We start from the raw sequence: 21,739 nt of genomic DNA on the forward strand, positions 1-21,739 counted from the left end.
AAGCATTAATACATTTAGAAATTTATCAAAATTAATGTCTTTCTATATTATATACAAGTAAATTGAGTACAGCTAAAGCTTAGTGACAGGGTTCTAGAGTACAGTAGTTTAACAATCCAGGAGAAACAAAGCAGTGTTTCCAATGTTAAATTGAATGGTTTGGCAAATCTGTCAGTGAAAGGGGAGTTTTCCATTTGAATAAAGAGCAAGATGAGTCCAGTTTCTGCCCTGTTCATGATTATTATTTATTTTTATAAGAACTACATGTGGTTATTTTTATTCCTATTCTGAAGGCTTAGACTCATAATGAAAGTACATGGCTTATAAAGAGGCATGTTGTGAATGTTACCTATCCTTGTTTGTGTGCTTTGAAGATTCTAAAGTAATTTGAAATTTGTAATTAGATGGCATCACCCAGTGCTAAGATTTCTTCTATTCCATCAAAATGTCATTCTTAGTGCCGATCACGTTTAGAAAAACTACTGCAATCAGCTATGTGCTGTGTTCTCTGCTTTCTCCTTGTCAGCAGTAAGGAAGTACCCAAAGTTTGAAGCTCAAGAATGCCAGTTATCCATCAATTCCTTCTTGGCCTCTCTGATTAGCTGGTGCTCAGTACTCTGCTGCCAAGAGTTGAAGAGACTTCCCACTGTCCTTACCGTCTTATGTGGTACTAAACAAAAGCACCAACTAGTCTCATGTTTTCCTTTCATGGGTTTTCTAGTGTTACATACTAAATTATAACACAGGTTTATGGGCCAGACTTTCCCTTAAAGTCAATAAGTCATTTTTAACGTTACATGTTAGGTACAGAGAAGTTGTTAATTATAATCCTTAGTTCATGACATACAATGATTCTTCATAATAGACTTTTTCCTTTTGTTCTCCCTCAGGTCAGTTTTTAAGTCACTGGAATCAGGAACCTTTTTTGTAGGCTTCAGGGGTTATTTTCCTGGAGTTTGCACATGAACAAGCACCCTTTTGTTCTCTCTTAGAAGGCAGCAGCCAGAAGGGTTGGGCGTCCTGAAAATCTTCTTAATTATTTAGAACAGCCCAAGAGAAAAAAAGAGTTCACCAGCCAGAAGGCTAAGAAACCAAAGTGATTAATAGCTGATTAGGACTCACTGTTATATCTTAAGAAGAAAATTAGGGAACTTCTTGGAAACTGCTTCCTGACTGAGTTCTGACACTTGGAGTTCTGAACCTTTACTGTCTTACCTAAAAATCCCCATTAATTCTTGTTCTGGCAAAAAAAAAAGGGACTCTCCCCGATCTTTGGCCAAATAGTTAAGTCAAAGGGAGATCTAATCCAGCATTCAGAAATCTTAACCAGTCACCTACCATGGCAACCTTTATCCCTGTGAAGTCAGAGAGAGAGAGGGAAATGCGCAGAGACCTGGAAAATGCACACTCTTTATTATTTGCTGGAGCTTCAGCTGAAAAATCCCAAAGTGTCCTCCCGAGGAATTAAGGTGGACCCCGGGGAGCTAAAAGAGCAAAATCAAAGTTTACAGCCTTTTTTTCTTTCTCCTGTGCTTATCTCCCAACCTCACTTCCCTCAAAAGTATTATCACCACCCTGGTAGCAAGGAAAAATGTGTCAAAAGAAAAAATGCACCAAGGAACTGAAAAAGGCGTAAAGGAAAGCTTGGCTCCTCTACTGGCCCCTGGATCTTCTCAGTGCAAAGGCACTTCTCAGGGCAGATTTTGGTGCCCCAATTCCTGGGGCCATTTTGGTGCCCCAATTCCTGGGCAGTAAGCAAACACCCGGAAGCTGAAATTTTAAAGGAGCTATGGCTTTTCCTCACATCTCTCCCCACTGATCCAATGATGGTGATTGAATTTGATCATTCATGTGAGCACTTTCTCTGATGGAAGGGGGGGAGGTGTAAGGGAGGAAGAGTATAAGGTAGTGGAAGGCATTTTAAAGCTCTCTATACACGTTTGTATGAAAGCTTAAGCTGTTCTTTGAAACTAATTCTATAGAGACCTGATGCTTCCTAGAATAAATATTTGTACACATAGACATAGATAAGGTTTCTTAACATGGGTTCCACTATTTCCATGGCATAACAAAGAGAAACTTTTAATAATTCTGACCCAGAGAAGTAAACTTGAATGTTAACAAAAATATAATTTGCTTTTCATTCGTATCAACATCTACTACCACTGTCTAAACTCAAGATTGCTATAGCAGTTATTTTATAATCACAAGTCAAATATGTGTCCTTCATGAAATGACAATTCTAACTGTAAATCCTTTTGTCCCACTCCTGTCTTTTCTCAAAAAAGGGAATGGATTAAACATCTCTTAGGACCAAAATGCATTTGATTTGGATAAAGGGGAAATGCATTTTTCTTGTTATTTGGAAACTTGTCATTTTAATCGTGTCTCTTATGGCATAATGTGTAAAAAAAAGGTTTTTTAGTCTTTCATAAGGTTTTGTAAAATTTTTAATAACCATAATAGTAAAAAGAAATGACATGACTATCTATGACACTGAAGTTTAAATTTAAAGACTTAACATTCTGTTTAAAAATATTAAGGAAGCATATTTCAATCACACTTCTCATTTTTTTTTCAAAGAGAAGATGAATTCCAAGTAAAAAGCTATTTTGAACTAACAGATTCTACTACACACTATGATTATTAAAAAGAATCTGTCAGTCTGATCTTCCTTTATTTGAGAGATTACTGGTGAATCAAAGTTTGACCACCTGAGGGTTTGTCCAGATTATTACAGGATATCTGTATGATTCTTGGATTAGCATATTTTACAATAATTTGTGGCTTTAGCCACTTAGAGATGAGGCATTTAATCATGTCTGTCTAATGTTCATGAACGGAAAAGACAGGATACTATACTAGACCTGAAGGCCTAGAGTTAGTGTATTATTTATTTGATTCACCTACTTTTTCCAGGTAGGATAGCTTTCTTTGTTTATGCTAGTCTTGACAAAGAATTCTGGGCAATTCAGAAAAGCAGGAAGATGTCAAGTGTTCACACCCATTGCATTTCCAAACTTTGGTGCCCCAGGAAAATTATCTTAACTCTATAGCCAAAATGAGCCCTCAAAAGTTTGTGTGGGAATTTTTTTTCCTCCTAGAATATGAGAAAAGACATTTATCAATTTGGTCATAATTAAACGAAGATGATATGTCTTTCTTGCTTCTCACATTTGAGTATTTGCAGAGGGTGTACAGATATGGAGCTGAGAGTCTGAAATGCCCGTTAGCCCAAGATGTATACACTCACGCTGTTTAGAATGCATCCAGGAAGCACTGACGCCTACTGAAAAATCAAAGTGTGGAAAATAATACAGTGCCCTTGGTATCACAGAGAAGCTGGCAACCTTGAATTGAGGGGGAAGGACAGGAATTTTGAAGGTTCTGCCCTCCCTGTTCAGCATTTTCCTCTTCGTTAACACACAATTTGACGCTTCATTGGTCTAAATTTTCATTATTGTAGTAGATATATAGTGTGACATTTACAATAGGATTTTATAGCTCTAACACTCTTCAGGTGGATGAAGGGCATTTCCTCTGATTTTCAGGCCTGGTTCTCCTTCCTCTGTTTAGTTCCACCATTGAGCTGCTCCAAGAAATGGGCGAGTCTCACAGATGGGAAACCAAACTCAGTTGACTCAAGCAAGTATGTCATGTCATACAAAGCACGGTGCTGCACAATGCATACGTGTATCAAATCGTCACATTGTACACTTTAAATGTCTTACAATTCTGTCAATTACATAGAGAATTTCAAAGGCCAGAGGTCTCTCCCCCAAGTCTCATTTGTTCCTGTTTGAATAGAAAATATCTATGCGATCCTCTAACACCTAAAGAGAACGTTTGAGCACAATTTAACAATAAAATCGACAAGATGAGAGTGATTCATTCGAGAACGTGTGCTGCTATAGAAAAAAGGCCACAAAAAATATGCAAAAGTAGCTGGAGTCTGTAAATAGAGTGATGCAAAGCAGAACTTATTACTTCTTATGGCAGGTACGCATGAAGGATTTCCCCCGGAGAGCTGATCCACTTTGCTCTGTGGTACATCCTGAGTTCTCAAATAGCGCTGGGCAAAACGAGCAGCTTGATTTGTGTGTTCAGTGCTGCAGCTTTCATTAGCAATTCAGACAAATGACAGTCTATTATGTTTGAACTTCTCTCCCACCTTAGTAAACACGGGTGAAATATAATGAAGTGGTACATAGGCAGCAAATGATTTTTAAACAATAGTTCTTCCAGCATGCAGTTTAGGGGAAATTATTTGTAATGAATTAGTCCTGTGCTTGGATATTCCCTGAGCCCCACTGTGTTACAGGAGTGGTGGCATTTGGTCAATGTCGTGCTCTGGGTACACGAAGTAATAAGAATGACTCTGACGACAGCCAGCACAGCTTCCCAGTGTCTGGAAACATTTTACAAGGAGGCTCAAGGAGATGTGCACAAGAGCCACAGGAGAAAGTCTTTTCTGTCTACTACTTTGGCACTGAAGAAAAATGAATTCTCCCGCTCCCCAAGTTAGGGAGACCTTCAGTTCAGGGTGTTTTAATTAAGTGACTTTAGAGAATTTGGCTGGGTGCAAGCTGTATGGATAAAATAGATAACCAACAAGGACCTTCTGTGTAGCACAGGGAACTCTACTCAATATTCTGTAATAACCTATATGGGAAAAGAATCTGAAAAAGAATGAATATATGTATATGTATAACTGAATCACTATGCTGTACACCTGAAACTAACACAACATTGTAAATCAACTATACTCCAATAAAATTTTTAAAAAATAGTTGCTCTGTAAAAAAAATAAAAAAATAAAAGAGTTGTATGGATTGATTGGCACTAGGGAAAGAAAAGAACCATCCTACACAGTTTAATGTAGAATAGAGCAGTTGGGCTCATTAATACTCCTTTCTTATTAGGGCTGACATGACTTAGAACGGCCCCCCAATTTCAGTCGTGTCATCTTCATAATGTTTGTTATATATATTATGTTATATATGTTTGTTCAACCTTGACTATAATTAATATGATTTTAAGTAAATGTAAGTTGATTCACTTTTTTCCTTATCTTTACCCTAAGCTTTATTATCTTGAATTTGATATGCTAATTTTATTTTTCTAATATAAGTTTTTAAAAATTGTAACTGAAATTTTTTTTAAAAAGTTTTATGTGTTCCCTCAAATACATCCATCAATGTTTACATACACTATATTTTGGGAAACACTGGCTTGGAGTGAGATTCTTCTCCAAAGAAATGCCTTTGAGAACTTCAGTTTGTCAGTATATTGATGAGTAATCGTTGATTTATAGTGCAGAAATGGGGCGTTTGGACGGGAGTGGAAGATATTTGGAGCTTGTGCTATAAAATGGAAAGAAATACTGATAGCAAGGAGAGAGAACAATATTAACTCAAAGCCTAGGAAATAACAAGAATGCAATGATCACAAGAGTAACCTAATCTAGAAAGAGAGAGAGCCATAGATAAATTATAAAAATACTGGTTGTCATTCATTTCATGCTGTGTTCCAAGTATTGGCATAACCATTTAGATAAATAATGTTGCATTTCTTCCACAACACCTGCAGGAACTAAGTTTTGTTCATTTCCCTCTAACAGTTGAGGGAACAAGTTCAGAGAGCTAAAGTAAGATGCCAAGGTCATAGGGCTAGAAAGTAGTGGACAAAATAAAATTGTATCTGAAATGCATTTAGATAACAGTGAATTTCCACCAGAGTCCTGAGCAGTGAGTGAAAGGAGAAGGTGGTGAGAATTCGTAATGAGAATGAGGTGTGAAGACTGACTCCTAGTGGCCAATGGAGCCTCTGCTCTGAAGTAATGTAAGAAAATGTAAGGTGAGCCGGAGCCGCTGAGCGTGGGTGGCCTCTGCCTGTCCAAGTTGCAGAATCTATCTCAGTCATCACTCACTGTGCCCTTGATTACAGGTGGGTCAGCGAGTAGAGGCTGCGCTCATAGGGGTCATGCCATTATTTCTCTAAGTAACTGAGGGCTAGCAGAAACTGAGGAAGCAAGCTGGTAGTTTGCTTTAGGCTGTGCTGTCATTTATTCTATACATTTGTAATTTTCAAGGAAAAACACTGAAATTGCCGAAGCAGGCTTTTAAATACTTGTTCTTGAACAGGTAACACCATAACTCTCTGCTTTGTGTTTCCCTTCCAAAACCTTAGAATAATACAGAGTTTTAAGATAACACTGAATGAGTAAAATGAGTCACTTTGCTCTGTGGCAGAGCATTTCACCTGGCAAATAGATTTCTAAAATCAGTTCACATACATCTCCCATTATCTGATTCAGTGAGTAAAGACTGACTCTGGGCAATGTGCTCAGTATATACATTTTCAATTCTCTTAATATTAAACATTCTTGTACATTCTAAGGACTCTTACTGAGCTAGATGGTAAACTGATGTTATGAAGATTTCTGCTTCAGAACTGGGGTGGGGGGGAAACTTTATAGTACCTGGGAAATCTTTTTCTCTTTAGGAGTTTGATTACTCCCCTGGTGCTTTCCTGCCTTCTGTATGTAAATGTAAACTGCTTACACATTGATTCCATGCATTTCACCCTTGCATATTTCACCGCATGGCCTTTATTTTTCCTCCAGCCAATCCTTTACTTGCTCCCTAAGTCCATTATAACTAAAATGATCCTCTCTCATTTTTTATATGTGCCTAGTAGTGTTCCAGAAGCTAGCAGTATCCTACAAGCCTCTGTCCTCCTGGAGTTGGCATACTAGTGGGGGAGACTGACATTCAACAAGCACTGACTGCCTAACATAAGGTCAGGCTGTGCTAAGTGCAATAAAGTGAAATAAACTAGTATAAGGTGTAGAGAGTGGTGGGCAGAAAGACCTGACTCTGTGTTTGAAAAGAAAGTCAAGGATAGCCTCAATCAGGCAGTAACAACTGAGTGAGCCTAAAGAGAGGGATGAACCCATAATGGTCTGGGGGAAGAGGATTCTAGGCCAAAAAGAACAGCCAGTACAAAGGCCCTGAGGTCAGAACAAGCTTGGCTTGTTAAAGAAACTGAGAGAAGGCCAGCATGGCCAGAAAGGATGAGGCAACGCTGAGAGTGGCAACTGATGAGGTTGGAGAGAGGGAGAGACAAAGGTAGGTTCTGTAGGACTTGTAGCCAAGGTAAGAGCTTGAGTTTTGTTCTTGGTGTGACAAGAAACCATTGCAAGGATTGAACAGTTGAGGTACTGATGCATTTCTTTTTAAATCTCTCTAGCGTCTATATGGAAAATAGACTTTAAGGAGACAGGAACAGAGACAGGGAGATCAGTTGCCATTGCACTATTTCATTCAAGAAATGATGGTGTCTTGGACTAGGATGATGGAGGTAGAGGTAGTAAAAATGGTCAAATTAGATGTGGAATGTGAGAGGAAGAGAGGAGTCTGGGATGAGTCCAAGGGTTTTGCTCGTAACTGGGTAAGTAGTGATGCCATTTACTGAGACAGACCCTGAGGAAGAAATGGATCAGTGGAAGGGGGGAGTAGGGAACTCAGAAGAAAGGTCAGTGGAGATACAAATTTTGGAGCAATCAGTTTGTATTTACACCCATGGGGATGAGGGATACCATCTTAGTGGTGCACATAGATGGAGATGGGGTCCAAGTTCTGAGCCTGGGGCTTCCAGCCTTCTGAGGTCAGCCATGAAGGAAGTTTCAGCAAAAGACTTGAAGAAACGGAGGCAGTAGGAGGAGAAGCAGGAGAATATGGTGCCCTGGAATCCAAGTTAGGAACCACATGGGACCAAGGAGGGAGAAGAAAACTGAACCAAGTATTGATGATAAGATGAATAAGACGAGGACTGAGAACTGGCTAAAGGATTGTGTAAGAAGAGAGTTTGTAGTGGGCCCTAACTAGAGAAGTTTCAGTGAAGTGGTGGGAGCAAAAGCCTGCTTTGAGTGGGCTGAGGTGAGAATAGGACCTAAGTAAACAGAGTCAGAGAACGTGCACACCTCTTTCAAAATTTCAAAAGACTTGGACTTCCCTGCTGGTGCAGTGGTTAAGAATCTGCCTGCCAATGCAGGGGACACAGGTTCGAGCCCTGGTCTGGGAAGATCCCGCATGCCACGGAGCAACTAAGGCCATGCGCCACAACTACTGAAGCCCACACTGCAGAGCCCGTGAGCCACAACTACTGAGCCCACGTGCCACAACTATTGAAGCCAGTACACCTAGAGCCCATGCTCCGCAACAAGAGAAGCCACCGCAGTGAGAGGCCCGTGCACCGCAACGAAGAGTAGCCCCCGCTCGCCCGCGCGCAGCAGCGAAGACCCAACGCAGCCAAAAACAAATAAATTAATTTAAAAAAAATTTTTTTTCAGAAGACTCTATCAAGAGGAGCAGAAAAATGGGACAGTAGCCTGAGGGGGCATGTGGTCTCGGGGAGGCTCCCTTTTTAAATACAGGAGAGGATACAGCGTGTTTGTGTGCTGATGTGGTTGATCTAGTGGAGTGGGAGAAATTGACGCAGGAGGGAAAGGGAATGAAAGCTAAAGCAAAACCTTTGAAGAGGCTCGAAGTGGGGGCATCCAGCATGCAGTGGAGGTGTCAGCAGGAGGGAAGGCAGACGAATCCAGAGGCACAAAGGCAGGAGGATTATGGTAGGTTTCCTGCTAAGAAGATAGGTGAGTCCTCTTCTGTGCTCTGTTTTCTTCTTGAAATAATAGGTGAGGTCATCACACAGAGGAAGGAGGGGAAGGGGATGATACAGGCTTGTAGAGTGAGGAGGAGGTGTCATTTCAAAGGCTGGGAGGGTGGATTGCCTTGGGCAACGTCCAAGGATTGCCCTGCAGCCTTGTAGATCCCTAACTAAATAGAACCCTCTTCTCTCTTAACCTGACTTCTTCAGATCAAAAAGGGATGAAATGAATTTACACATCTGATGCTGATGCCCCATGTCGTCCCCACATGTCATATTCCATCTCCCCTGGGAGCTCTCCTACAGCTTCTACCTTTCATAAGCATTTCTTTTTATGAGCACCCAGAATATCATGTGTTTTTATTAAACCTTCTGGCAGGTTAGCTCATCCTGTTTCAAGTCGCTCTGCAATTATTTTCCTGGGTTCTAGACTTACCTCTAATTTAAGATTACAGTCCCTTATATTCAAGAAAATGTTTCTTTATTTAAAGTTCTCCCCGCAAGCTTTGCCCAGCAGGGTTCATAACGGGGTGCGGTCCATGGTGGTTGTATTAAAGACTTCTCTCATCACCTGCTTTAGGATCTGATCACTGTTATGCATCAAACCTTACAGAACACTGAGATGGAATGATGAGGCATGGCTTGTAGTAGTCTTTCTCTTCCAAACACTGTCCGCGCGCGCGCACACACACACACACACACACACACACACACACCCCTTCCTTTCTGTTTTCCTCTTTCAATATAGGAAACTTCACATCTAACGTCTTCTGCTTCAATATTTTTAGAGACAGGAAACTTACTATCTTACAAGGTAACCCATGCTTTTTAAAATCTGTGTGTGTTAGGAAGTATTCCTTATGCCAACAGGCTGAGGTTTCCCACCTTATACCTCTACCCATTGGCTCTTCTGAACTTCCCCAAAGTCTTTCGAGTACTTTAATGCACCTGTCAGCTCCTCCCTGAGCCATCATTGTCGTTTAACCAGATAAAGCATGTTCCTTCCTTCAGCCTGGCCTTCTGTGACATATTTTTCACAGCCTGGTAGCCTTTCTCCATTTTGTCAATGCTCTCTTGCATGTGGCAGCCAAAACCGAATCCTTCCTCCAGCTAAAGAGTGCAGAGTATAAGAAAACCAGTACCTTCCCTGATCTGGGTGTTCTACTCAATTAGTGCAGATTAAGATTGTATTTTTGAATGAAATAATGATGTTTGTTTACACTGAACTTTCAGTCAATAGGCCTTATTCTCATGAATATCCCTCAAGAGCTAGGCTTCCTGCCTTGAACAGTAGCACTTCGTATAATGCTGGCCAACACTGTACCCTTTGTTCAGTTGTCTACACATGTATTTCTGTTATATTCCACTAGGAAGATTTGAGAAGAGGAGAGGAGGAGGGGTACTAACAATTGTTGAGCATCAATTGTGTACCAGTCTTATTTATTCAAAAGAGGTATTTAATGATCCCAAATTTATGGAGGAAGAAATTAAGGCTCACTGAGGCTTAAGTAACTTGCCCAAGTTCATCCAACAACAAAGCTGATATTTGAGTTTAGCTTAGTTTAATCCAAAGCCCCTCATCTTTCAGCTCTTGTTCCCAGCTCTCAAATGATTCAGCTCATCTTTCCAACATAGTGGAAATAGTCTCTATTCCTGCATATCACATATATTTACCACTGTCTTAGCAGTGAATTAGCCATAAATTTGACAAGCATCTAACAATGTTAAGAATTTTGAGCGTACCGTGCTTTGTGACCACCTAGAAGGGTGGGATAGGGAGGGTGGGAGGGAGACACAAGAGGGAGGGGATATGAGGATATATGTATACGTATAGCTGATTCACTTTGTTATACAGCAGAAACTAACACACCATTGTAAAGCAATTATACTCCAATAAAGATGTTAAAAAATAATAAGAAAAGAATTTTGAGCATAGCAGTCAGTACCAAGGACAGAGTTCTGCGGCACCACCCCCACCAGAAACCTTGATCCTCCCCCATCAACAATGACTTCCGGCCTTTTGGGTATCAACCTCAGCGAGCTTCAAAGCCACCAGCTTTTAGTTCATGGTACTCTGTTCTGTCCACAAGTTATCATGAGAGATCTTTCTCAAATCCCACTGAAATATTCAAATATGCATTTACACTATATTGTCTTTATATATAGGTATCCCTTGGAGATACTACAGGTTCAGTTCCAGACCACCACAATGAAGCGAATATTACAATAAAGCAAGTCACACAAACTTTTTGGTTTCCCATTGTATATAAAAGTTATGTTTACACTATACTGTAGTCTATTAAGTGTGCAATATCATTATGTCTAAAAAAAACCAATGTACATATCTTAGTTTAGAAATACTTTATTGCTAAAAAATGCTAACCATCATCTAAGCCTTCAGTGAGTCATAATCTTTTTGCTGGTGGAAGGTCTTGCCTCAGTGGTGATGGCGGCTGACTGATCAGGGTAGTGGCTGCTGAAGGGTGGGGTGGCTGTGGCACCTTCTTAACATAAGACAGCAATGACGTTTGCCACATCAATTGACTCTTCTGTTCATGAACAATTTCTCTGTAGTGTGCAATGATGTTTGATAGCATTTTACCCACAGTAGAACTTCCTTCAAAATTGGAGTCAATCCTCTCAAACCCCGCCACTGCTTTATCAACTAAGTTTATGTAATATTCTAAATCTTTTGTTATCATTTCAACAGTCTTCACAGTGTCTTCATCAGGAGTAGATCCATCTCAAGAAACCACTTCCTTTGCTCATCCGCAAGAAACAACTCCTCATCCATGAAAGTCGTATCAGAGATTATAACAACTCAGTCACATCTTCAGTCTCCACTTCTAATTGTATTTTTCTTGCAATTTCCACCACATCTGTAGTCACTTCCTCCACTAAAGTCTTGAACCCCTCAAAGTCATCCAGGAGGGTTGGAATCAACTTCTTCCAAACTCCTATTAATGTTGATATTTTGACTTCTTCCCATGAATCCGGAATGTTCTTCATGGCATCTAAGAATGGTGAATTCTTTCCAGAAGGTTTTCAAGTAACTTTGCCCAGATCCATCAAAGGAATCACTCTCTATGGCAGCTATAGCCTTACAAAATGTATTTCTTAAATAATAAGACTTGAAAGTCAAAATTACCCCTTGATCCGCGGGCTACAGAATAGATGCTGTGTTAGCAGGCATGAAAACAACATTAATCTCATTGTAGATCTCCATCAGAGCTCTTGGGTGACCAGGTGCTCATATTTTGAAATAAATCTTTTTTTCTGAGCAGTAGGTCTCAACGGTGGGCTTAAAATATTCAGTAACCATGTAGTCAACAAATGTGCTGTCATCCAGGCTTTGTTGTTTCATTTATAGAGCATAGGCGGAGTAGATTTAGCCTAATTCTTAAGGGCCCTAGGATTTTTAGAATAGCAAATGAGAATTGGCTTCAACTTAAAGTTACCAACTGCATTAGCTCCTAACTGACAAGAGGATCAGCCTGTCCTTTGATGCTCTGAAGCCAGGCATTGACTTCTCCTCTCCAGCTGTGAAAGTCCTAGATGTCATCTTCTTCCAATACAAGGCTGTTTCATCTACATTGAAAATCTGTTGTTTAGTGTAGCCACCTTCATGAATTATCTTAGCTGAATCTTCTGGATAACTTGCTGCAGCTTCTACATCAGCACTTGCTTCTTCACCTTGAACTTTTATGTTATGGAAATGGCTTCTTTCCTTAAACCTCATGAACCAATGTCTACTAGCTTCAGACTTTTCTTCTGCAGCTTCCTCACCTCTCTCATCTTCATGTAATTGAAGAGAGTTATGGCCTTGCTCTGGATTAGGCTTTGGCTTAAGGAAATGTTGTGGTTGGTTTGATCTTCTATGAAGACCACATTCGTGTGTTCACTGGAGTAGCACCTTTAATTTCCTTCAAGAACTTTTCATTTGCATTCTTGTTTGGCACAAGAGGTCTAGCGTTTGGCTTATCTCAGCTTTTGATGTCTTCCTCACTAAGCTTAATCATGTCTAGCTTTTGATTTAAAGTGAGAGATGTGTGACTCCTTTCACTTGAACACTTGGAGGCCATTGTAAGGTTATTAATTGGCCTAATTTCAGTATTATTGTGTGTTTAGGAAATAGGGAAGCCCAAACAGAGGGAGAAAGATGGGGGAAGAGCCAGTCAGTGAAGCAGAACACATGAAACGTTTATCGGTCAAGTTCACCATCTTATATGGGTGCAGTTAGTGGTGCCCCAAAACAATGACAATAGTAACATCAAAGATCACTAATCACAGATCACCACAACAAACATAGTAATAATGAAAAAGTTTGAAATATTTCGAGAATTACCAAAATGTGACACAGAGACATGAAGTGAGCAAATGCTACTGGGAAAATGGTGCTGAAAAACTTGATGCAGTGTTGCCACAAACCTTCAGTTTGTAAAAATGCGTAAAGCAAGCCACAACAAAATGGGGTATACCTGTATAATGTTGGTTTGCATGCCTTATTCTTCAGTGGTCTAATAATCCTTTCTAAAATTTTGCCAGTACATGCCATCAACCCCAGAGATCTAGGATTTCCAGAGCCCCTGACTGTAGAAATTTAGTTGCTCACTTATTCCCAGACTTTAAGCATATCTTTCATTTTTATGTTTGTTTCATTATTACATCTGCGTATTCTTTTAATTCTCTGGGAGGTAATTTACCTGACTCTGGAAACTCGAATATATTTTAAACAACTAAGGGATTATTTTAATATCACTTTACTTAACCTTTGGCATAAGTTTCCTCTTACTTTAATCTTAAATTCTATCCTTTCTAGTTTAAGGTTATTCTCCTTGGAAGCTACTGGAGATGCATCATTGGAATAGAGTAACTCAGCATTTCACCATGCTAAAAGTAACTTGACACCAGCTTCTGTCAGAGGAAGACTTCTTCCCCAGGTTCTTCTTCTTCTGGCCTGGAGAACTTGGAAAAATGATTCTAGTTGACCTTATCATCTCCTGTTAGCTATAGTTCTCACTTGATAAAGTTGTCCATATTTCAATAGAGCATATTCAAGAACTATTCTTTCCAGGAGGCCAGATGAAGGTGGTAGTCATTATGGTGGTAAGGACTCCTCTTCTGCTCTCCAGGCACAAGGAATAAAGAGAAGAAAATATTAGAAGTTTGCAAAAAAATGAAATGGCAAATATTTAAAATGCTGATTATATCAAGTACTATCAAGGATACAGGAAAATAGAAACATATATTGTTGGCAGGAATATAAAATTTTTGGAAGACACGTTGGTAGCATCAATCAGAGTGTTTAAAAATATATGCACTTTTCCCAACATTTGTGAGAATATATTCTACAGTAATCCTCACACTTGTGCACAAAGATGGAACCATACTTGCCTAATTATAAGATGTGGTAATTTTTGAGAATCATCCCAATCTGATAAAGAAATGCTTTGAAAAAGTGCAGGTAGCCCGCAACAACCACTGTCACCATCACTCACTGCCTCTGAGGGAGACCATCACTGGCTTTGAAGTAGGGTGACTCCAGGGGTAGAAAGGGACCTCTCCCAACTCTGGTGCCTCACTGTTGAAAAGTGGGGACTGAGAGTCCCTTTAGTCGTCCAGGAGTTGGACAGGTGAAGTGTGTTTGACCATGAAAATGGGCAGGTCTGGGAATAAAGTGTTCCAGCAAATTGGTATATACAGAGATGTTCATTGGAGCTTTGCTTATTATTGAAATATTGGAAACAACCTAAAGTATCCGTCAGTTGAGGAATGGTCAAACAAACTAAGGTGCAGCCATTCTAAGAGAGATTATAAAACTGTTAAAAAGTATGAGGTAAACCTATAGACCATGTCATGAAAAGATCTCCAAGACATATTGCCATGTTGAAAGCAGCAAGTTAGGGACTTCCCTGGTGGTGCAGTGGTTAAGAATCCACCTGCCAATGCCGGGGACACGGGTTTGAGCCCTGGTCCGGGAAGATCCCACATGCCGCGGAGCAACTAAGCCCGTGCGCCACAACTACTGAGCCTGAGCTCTAGAGCCTGTGAGCCACAACTACTGAGCCCATGTGCCACAACTACTGAAGCCCGCGTGCCTAGAGCCCGTGCTCCGCAACAAGAGAAGCCACTGCAATGAGAAGCCCACGCACCGCAACAAAGAGTAGACCCCGCTCGCCGCAACTAGAGAAAGCCCGCGTGCAGCAACGAAGACCCAATGCAGCCAAAAATAAATAAATAAATTTATTTAAAAAAAAAGAAAGGAAAGAAAAGAAAACAGCAAGTTAGCATTGCGTGGTTTGACCCAATTTTGGTTAAATGTTAGTGCCTGAAAAGAGAATGGAAGTTGGGCACAAACTTTGACAGTGGTTTCCTCTGAGATGAGAGGAGGAGTAGAGGGAGGGTGTGGAAGGGGCCTCAGGCTTTGGTCCGTGTACTTCTGTATCATTTGAATCTTCCACTAAAGTGTATTTGTGTAATACCTGGGTGGTTTTTTAAATATACTATAATGACAACAAGGAATATTAGTGGATTGGGGCCGCCTGGCATAACCACATCTTGGAGGACATACCAGACCCAACCCTGCAGATGGAGAAGAAGAGGAGGAGGCATGCCTGCCAGCTGATACTAAGCCAAGAAACTTGTAAATATTTATCCACGTATCAAGGAGCTCATCTGCAAGAGAGAACTACAAAAATGTGAGGGTATCGCCGTTCATTTAAGAAGAAGAAAACAGAAGATTGGAAACAAAAATGATTACTGGTATGTAATATTTTAAGTCATATGGAAAAGGGGTCCATGTGTTCCCCGTGATCTCAGAAGCATAACAAGAGCTTGTATGTCAGAGGTCACCAGCGAACTTCATCCCACTGGCTGAGGGCAGCCTAGGTACACTTGGCCAGCAAATACCATGAGGCAGTACCCATCGCTCTTCACTCTGTTTCATGTCCGCACCCTACTGATCAGGTCACAGACGGCCTGCTTCATTCATTTAATGTATCAGATTCGTACGTGCATTTGGATTTTTCACCCATGCTATAAGGGTAAGTTATAGGAAATCAGATTTGGAAGCAACTTAAAGTGGAACTTTCTAAGAAGTACAGAAAGGCAACCTACCTTACTGGCTGGGAACACAGACTCTGGAGTTAGCCTGCCCCTTATTTGAATTCTGGTCCTGCCACCTACTGCTATGTGAACTTTGGCTGGTTGCTTAAGTTTCATGCTTCATGTATCAGTTTTCCTATTGTGTGAAATGAGAGAGTAATAAGTTAGTGCCTATAAAGCATCTATATTAGTTATCTATTGCTGTGTGTCAATACTACTGCAAATTTCACAGCTTAAAAACAACACACATTCATGATCTCACAGTCTCTATGGGTCAGTTATTGAGGCATAGCTTCTCTGATTCTCTTTTTTAGGGTCTCACAAAGGTCAATCAGGGTGTCAGCCAGGGCTGCAGCCTCATCTGAGACTTGACTGGAGAAGGATCTGCTTTTAAGCTCACTCAGGCTGTTGGCAGAATTCAGTTCAGGGCTTCGGTTTCTTGCTGGCTGTCAGCCAGAGGCCTTCAGCCCTAACCCAGTTGCCTGCTTTTCCAAAACCCACAAGGGCAGGAAAGCCTCCAGCAAGATGGGTGCTACAGTCTTACGTGCATAATCACTTACACGTCATCGCATACATCCCGGCACCTTTGCCATATTCTACTGGTTAGAGACAAGTCACAGGTGACACCCACACTTAAAAAAAGGGGATAATACAAGGCCTCATAGTCAGAAGTTAGGCATCATGAATGACCACCTTAGGGTCTGTCTGCCACAGCATACTAACTCAGGCCCAGTACCTTTAAGGTGCCTAATATATGTAGTTAGTATTCATTTAAACTGTCTGAAGAAGACATAGGTAGCTTTCTGAGAAGATTAGTTTCTCACACTGGGGGTACTCAGACAGGACTGGATGGTGACTGTAAATAAAATCAAATGGAGGTAGGTCTTGAACCAGATGACCTTTAAGATCATCTGTGATTTAATTCAGCCACCAGACAAGGTGAACAAACTGCCCTCCTCCAAAGTCTCCTGCAGCATCTTTATGTGTTTGTTGCTGCTATTCCTCTTGCATGGTATCTTATCATAAATAGATGTTGAATATTATCAAAAGCTTTTTCTGCATCTATTGAGATGATCATATGGGTTTTATTCTTCACTTTGTTAATATGGTGTATCACATTGATTGGTTTGTGGTTATTGACGAATCCTTACCTCCCTGGGATAAATCCCACTTGATCATGGTGTATGATCCTTTTAATGTATTGTTGGATCCAGTTTGTTAGTATTTCGTTGAGGATTTTTGCGTCTCTGTTCATCAGTGATATTGACCTGTAATTTTCTTTTTTGGGGGGTATCTCTGTCTGGTTTTGATATCAAGGTGATAGTGGCCTCATAGAATGAGTTTGGAGGTGTTCCTTCCTCTGTAATTTTTTGAAATAGTTTCAGAAGGATAGGTGTTTTGCATGGTATTTTTTTCATTTTTACCTGACTTCCCCTGTGTAAATGGGAGCTAGAGCAGCCTATATGATTTTCTCTGAGAATTCTGAGAGTGACTTTGGTCCCTCTTAAAACAGCCGAGCTTTAGGGGTGGGGTGGGGAGGAAGGAAAGAAATGCATTTTACCTTGACTAAGATTTGCAGAGGTGCAAGCCCTCTTTTCAGTTTCTGGGCCTCTCAAAACCATAATCAGGTTTGTGTACCTAGATTGCACTCAATAAAGTCTGTGTAACATTACTGGGAAGAGGGCGAGATGATGGATTGGACTTCTAGACACTCTCTAGATCTTGCTGGTGACTAACGAGGGTTTTTACCCTTCTGATTCACTCACCAGCTCAGCCTCTGCTGTTTGCACTGAAGGCTTGGTAAACATAAACTTTCTGTTTAGTAGCCCAGCCATGGAAGAGGATGAACAAGGCAGTTCCATTGTGGCAGCACAGAATCCAGAAAGCTGTTTTTTATGCCTGAGAAATTATTGATTTAAGACATACATAGCCTTGCATGTGAATTGCGTCAGTGCACACACCAGCCCTATTTCTTCATTCAGCCTCTGAGAAATGTGACCAAAGAACCACATGCACCACACATGCCAACACCCAAGTACACCCTGAGTCACGCACACACTAGCACCTGGCCCTGTTGTGCTGGGGAGGGGGGGAAGGGGGATGACTGAGGCACTCCACAGCCATGCGAGTGACTAAATATTAGAAATACAATAAACATGATGCATCCCTGTTATTTCTTTAATTTAAGCAATTTCCCAGTAGAGTGTTGAGGTGTTAATTGCTTCTGCGCTTCTTTGTTGACAGATATGTTCTTTTTCACCTGGCTACGAGAAGCAATTATTGTAATGCTCTCCTGGGCTTGGTGAGATATTCTTTAATAGATTTTAAAGATATTGGTAGGGCAGTGTGTTTTTGAAAAGAAACTGTTCTCTGCCCTGTTCATACTTGATAACATGGGTGGGTATTGTATTCAGACCACATGATGAATCTGTTAAAGAGAAATATGCAATGGAGGAAAAAAAGACAGGAGTAATATTTTTTCAAGAAATATATATCCAGATTTCAGATATGAGAAAAAAATGTTCCTGTGTGTGTATATCACTGAGCGGAACAAAGATTAAACAAAACAACAACAAAAAGAAAGAGTAAGACTTTTCTTACAACATTCAGCAGGGCATATTTCTCATGAACTTCAACACAAAGTTGTTATTTTCTGGGACTGGTGTGGCCTTCCAAATGATGGTCTGGCAGGTCACTAACTCAATACAAATCAGTAAATATTCTTTTACCCGTTGCGTGAAAACGACTTTCACAACCCACTTGAACCACACGCGGTTTTGTGTTTCATACTTACATTCAAGAAGAAAAAGAAAAACAGTCTTAGAATTTTTTGTTAGAATTTGGAACTTTTTTTTTTTTTTTGGCGAGAGTCACTTTGGCAACCTGCCAAGCCAAGGCAACCCATGTTAACCAAAGTGACGTGAAAAGAAGACTGAATTCAGAGTTGAGAGCCCCTGGCTTTAAGTTCTAGCAAAACGGTTTGCCTGATACGGTGTCCTTAGGCAAATCATCTAACCTTGAAAAGCTTCTGTGTTTTCATCTTTAAGATCCTGGGTTTCTGTGAGAATCAAATGAGAAAATGTGACACTGCTAGACGCTTCTTCAAGTGGTATAGAGATGTAAAATGGTGTGATCAAAGGAAAATATAGGTTTTTGTGGTACCCAAAGCTTACACAATTTGAGGGTAGGCAGCTTTTTAAGGAAAAAATACAAAAATGTCTTTTTACAATTTTATAAAACCATGTGACCATGTGAACACCTTGCTAGGACCTCTACCAAGGCTTTAGAAGAAGCCTGTGGCAGTGAAGGTCCTGGAAACTTGAGTCAGTAGCTTTAGCTGTGCATTATTATTATAGACTTACAGAATGCCAGAGCTGAGAGTGGCCATACCTGCCAACCGGTGCGGGTTCACACCTGTTTTTTCCCAGTAGAAACTTCTTTGGAAACAAAATCTTACATGGAGAAACAGAAGAGAAAACAGATAGGTGGAGCTGAGGTTAGGACAAGGGATTTAGTTAGAACTGTGTCCGTGTGGCCTCCTCCTTCCTTGGGTACCTAAGAACTTCAGTTGAAAGGGGAGTTTGGAGAAACACTGTATTTCATTTATTTGAAGAACGCCCCCCCCCCCATTTTAACTACCATGAAACCAGGATGCACCTTACAGCTGTTCTTGAACCTGCAGTGGTTGTGATGTCATCGTTATTGCCTGTGCACGCTCTTACTTGGTTGTAATTCCTGGTAATATGATTGGATAAATGCAACCCCTTGAAGTTTCAGGCAATAAATCATTTAAGGACCATTTGAGGCAGGAACATGCATTGTTGTCTAAAACATTCTGTTGACACTTTGGGGGAAGATCAAGGAAGCATAAGCATCATAGCTTGCCAAAAGAAGTCTCAGCAGCTTGGAAGAAAGACCAAGAGACAATAACGTAGCCCTCTCTCAGAAACTGGCATCATCAGTGTTCTTGAGGTCCAGAGGACAATGTCATATGGCAAATAAAGACATCAGTGGCACTGGTTCAGAAAGTGAATGTGAGGAAGATATAGAAGTCCCTTAACTGACTTTAACTTACATCTTTCTTCTTATGTATGCACTTCGAGTTCATTTGTAAGTACAAAAGAATTTTAAACTTAGTGGTAAGAAAGCATTATGTTGTAATTTAATTGGCAGCATTTCCTAGTGGTAAATAAAACAATAGCGTTCCTTAAAAGTGCTAGTGTCTTGGAGTCAATGAAATACGGTACTTTTTAAACCATTTAGTTCAATTCTCTCATCTTGTAGTTCAGAGATTAATACCCAGAGAGGGTTTAGTGACTTGCCCAAGGCAATATGGCTGATTTTTCCAGGGCATAATGAACGAGCTGCACATATTTTTCAAGCAGTTGTTCCCTAGTTAGCCCCAGACTAGAACCCTCACTCTTTATTTCACTAATCATCCCTAATCAGATTTGTTATTATTTTTTAATTGCTTGGGATCTGTATTTCCTACTAGAATATAAATTCCTGAGGGCAACAATGAAGTCTGTCTTGTTTACTGCTAAGTAGCAAGGTGCCTACCATTTAGCAACTGATCATTAGATTTTCCAGCGGAAGGATGGATGGATGGATGGATGGATGGATGGATGGATGGATGGATGGATGAAGGAGGGGGAGATGAAGAGAGGGATAGATGGATGGATGGAAAGGACTAAAACATTTCATACTCAGATTGAGGCTACAAGATAGTTGGATAAGGTGGTGTTATATATGGCAAGTGATGTACTAATACAAGTATGGACTGAGCAAGGGAAATCATAATGACTCTGGTGTGTCTGCTCATTCCCTTGCTGCTCACCCTAAGGGGGAGCCTTTCCCTTGAGACAAGAATATGTTGTCTCTCAAGTAGAGCAGGAAAGAAAGAGCTGGACCAGGAGAGGGACCAGGAGAGAAGGCTACCCTGCTTGTCAGGGTGGAGGAAGCTGGCAGGGAGGAGGTGGATGTAGGATGGGGGAGCTGCCCTTGACGTGGGCAGCACAGCCTCCTCCAGTTCTGGCTTCCAGCGGGGTCTCAGGAGGGCTCTAATAAAACGGAAACTCACTGCATCAGGCTGCTTGTCTTCTCCATGGAGAGTCCACAGGGCTCCCTTGATGCCTTGCCTCTTGGTTATCTGCAGTGACTGCAGTTTTCCATCTGTTCCTTTGAAATGGATCAAGTCTCATAAAACAAGAGAGTCAAATAAATGCCTCTGACATCTGTAACAAAGTGATAGGGATGGATTTACTGATTTACTGTTGCCCTGGTGGCTTGGAGTTGGCCTAAGGCTGGCCTTATTTTTCAGCTCCTTTCTCAGTAGTATTTCATCTACATGTTTTTGCATCCATTGTTTAGCAATTACTTTATGACGGTCTGAACATTTATAGCATTCAGTTGTATGAGAAGGCAATCCCCTGCACCTAAAACAGATACAGATTTCTGCCTAACAAACCAATTTTCAAGTCTCAAGTTTCCTGATTTATAAAATGGAAGCGTAATCCTCTTCACAGGGTTATGCTGAAGGTTAAATTAGATGACAGATGTGAACCATTTTGAGAAGTATTAACTGCTTTAAAAGGATGGATAATCTTAAACGGTGTCAGGGAGTTCTTCATTTTAATTTTTCTCTTCAATCCAGTTATCTCACTCATGATAGACTCACGGGTACTTTGGTCTCCATGGAAGGAGGAGGCCAAGCAAGTGTAGCTCTAAGTCCCATTTTGTCCTGATTATTCAAGAAGTCTGATTTCCTGTTGAAGTTTATCCTCCCTTCATTTCCTTTTCAGGCAGAAAGAATGTTCCCCCCAAGCATTGTTCTTTTAATTGTCTTTGAAGACGCAACGGCCCCTAAACAGTGTTTAGCTCCCTGTCTTGGGCACTGGCTAAGCTCCTAACTCCTTGATGACTTGCTCTCACTAGCAGCCAGTGCAGCCTTACCTGATGTCTGTCT

At 40.7% G+C, this 21,739-nt stretch overlaps 1 protein-coding gene across 3 annotated transcripts in view; it reads left to right on the plus strand.

Moving 5' to 3' along the window:
* GRIP1 (glutamate receptor interacting protein 1) overlaps window positions 1-21,739 on the plus strand; it is a 736,800-nt gene that overhangs the window by 517,633 nt on the left and 197,428 nt on the right. The window lies entirely within an intron of this gene.

This window comes from Balaenoptera acutorostrata, chromosome 11 (assembly GCF_949987535.1).
Source record: "Balaenoptera acutorostrata chromosome 11, mBalAcu1.1, whole genome shotgun sequence".
Taxonomy (NCBI): Eukaryota; Metazoa; Chordata; class Mammalia; order Artiodactyla; family Balaenopteridae; genus Balaenoptera; species Balaenoptera acutorostrata.